The sequence below is a fragment of the Borostomias antarcticus genome (assembly GCF_949987555.1).
Source record: "Borostomias antarcticus genome assembly, chromosome: 6".
In the NCBI taxonomy this organism is placed as follows: domain Eukaryota; kingdom Metazoa; phylum Chordata; class Actinopteri; order Stomiiformes; family Stomiidae; genus Borostomias; species Borostomias antarcticus.
Window position 1 is genome coordinate 8,045,844 of NC_140239.1, and position 2,500 is coordinate 8,048,343.

The window sequence follows — 2,500 nt, forward strand, 5'->3', positions numbered from 1 at the left end:
GGGCCTCATCCACATGAGGACAAGGAGGAGGAAGAGGAGGATGCCATGCCATCCGCATGGCATTCCTGCGAAGAATACGGTCCAATGCAGAGAGGCTGGCGGTCTGGACGTTCCTGAATGTAGCATGGTCAGCCAGGATCCTAGTTTGTATTTGTCGGAGTGTGATAGCCTTGTTCTCACGAACCATATTTACAATTTCAGTCTCCTGTTCGGCTGTGAAAGTGTGTGTTCTTCCTCCACGGTGTGGTTCTCTTTCAGTCCGGCAAAATACAAATACTGTGAGCACACTGTATTCTATTGATACTGTATGCAGTATTACAGTACACAAGGCAAATAGATTTCGTACCTGTTCTCCTTCCTGAAGGTTCTTATGATGGTAGCAACCCAGATAGCAAGCGGATCTGGGCCATATACAGGCCAGATTTGGCCCTTGTGGCTTAGTTCCGGCCCATATATGGCCCAGAATCATTACACATCCGCTTGCTATCTGGGAACCATGAAGTGGCTGAGATTTGGTTGGACCCTCTGGCCAGCCTCCCTCATGCTCAAACCATGGATGAGCACATGATCTACCACAGTGGCCCGAATCTCATTAGAGATGACCGTTCTCCTTCTTCTTTCTCCTCCTCCTTCTCCTTGTCCTTCTCCTCCTCTTCCTCCTCCTTGTCCTCTTCTTCCTCTCCCTCCTCCTTCTTGTCCTCCTCTTCCTCCTCATTGTCCTCCTCCTCTTCCTCCTCTTCCTCTCCCTCCTCCTTCTTGTCCTCCTCTTCCTCCTCCTTGTCCTCCTCTTCCTCCCTGTCCTCCTCCTCCTCCTACTCTTCCTCCTCTCTGTCCTCCTACTCCTCTACCTCCTCCTCCTCCTCCTCCTCCTTGTCCCCATCTTTGTTGTCCTCCTCCTCCTCCTCCTTGTCGTCGTCGTCCTCCTCCTCCTCCTCCTCTCACTCTTACCCTTCTCCTTCTCTGGTTGTGTCTCTCTTCAAAGTTCTCCATAGTTCACCAAACAAAACTGAGGCTCAAGGCCCTTTTATGCTGCAGTCCTGATTGCAAATTGCTCAACAGACCCTTAGAGATTTTAATATTTGTGTGTTGTAGGTTGATGCTTTGAGATTTTACTTGAGAAGTGTGTGCAACAACTGAACATTGTGTGTAGTGTTTTGACAAGGTGATGTGTAATTGACATCAGAGCGTAAAGAAGGAAAGTCAGAGTCTAATGCAGATAAGGGAGTGTGAAGTAGTGCCAAATTGGGTCGAGCGATTGGTACATGAAGTGAAGGTTGTGCAAATTGTGCCGAATTTTCGCTTTTTGTGTGCTAACAATTGTGAAAAACTGTAACCAGTGCACAGCTCTAACAGCGTAGGCAAGAAACACTGCTGGAGTGACAACTTGACTTTAATATTTTGATTATGAAATACTGCAGTCCTTAAAGTTCGGGTTATGATTAATTTCCTCATGAGAAGATTCAGCAAATTAATTCCCTTTATCAGGGAAAGGCTGACAGAGAGGTGGAGAGAGAGAGAGAGAGTGGGTGAGAGAGATAGAAAGAGAGAGAAATAGATTGTGTGTGTGTGTGTGTGTGTGTGTGTGTGTGTGTGAGAGAGAGAGAGAGAGAGAGAGAGAGAGAGAGAGAGAGAGAGAGAGTCAGAGTTATCTCGAGGCGATAAGCCCCTGTTAATGTATTCAACAGGACATTGCTGAGCAGTCCTGCCAAGCCAATATGATTTAACAATATCCTAATCACATACAGAACATTTTAGACAAACATTATTTCACATTTCTCACACAATCCTTCAGTTACACCAGAAAATATATATTTACCCCCTGTGAATACACATGAGACAAAACTATTAGGGTTTAAAACTTTAGGACCAGGGTGACAAGAGTGAGCCACCTCATTTAGACATGATGGACAGACAGGCAGACCAAGCAGACAGACAGCCAGAAGGAGAGACAGACAGAAAGAGAGACAGACAGGCAGACAGACAGACAGACAGACAGAGACAGGAGGACAGACAGCCAGGCAGACAGACAGACAGGAGGACAGACAGACACACACACAGACAGACAGATAGACTGATGGACAGACAGACAGACAGACAGACAGACAGACTGATGGACAGACAGACAGACAGAAAGACAGAGACAGGAGGACAAACAGGCAGACAGAGACTGATGGACAGACAGACAGACAGACAGACAGACAGACAGACAGACAGACAGACTGATGGAGAGACAGACAGACAGACAGGCAGACAGACAGAGATAGGCTAGAGACGCACACAGACGAACACTGAAAGCCTGTGTGGTCCAGCTGTGTGGAAGCACTGACTTTCATTCATCAAGAGCGCAGATCTGAGTGCAGATGGTACGACAGCGTCCATGTGTGATCTATCAATTATTTGTATGCCGCCAATCCCATCATACAAATGATTGGGCGGTGCGGATGAAAACATTCGTCATTTAAATATCACATCCCTGTATTCTGGTCTCGCCCCTGTAGTT

General features: G+C 46.9%; 1 protein-coding gene across 1 annotated transcript in view; it reads right to left on the reverse strand.

Annotated features, from left to right (window-relative positions):
* homer1b (homer scaffold protein 1b) overlaps window positions 1-2,500 on the reverse strand; it is a gene marked incomplete at both ends in the record, with an annotated part of 21,253 nt that overhangs the window by 10,190 nt on the left and 8,563 nt on the right. The gene's annotated exons all lie outside the window — the stretch shown is intronic.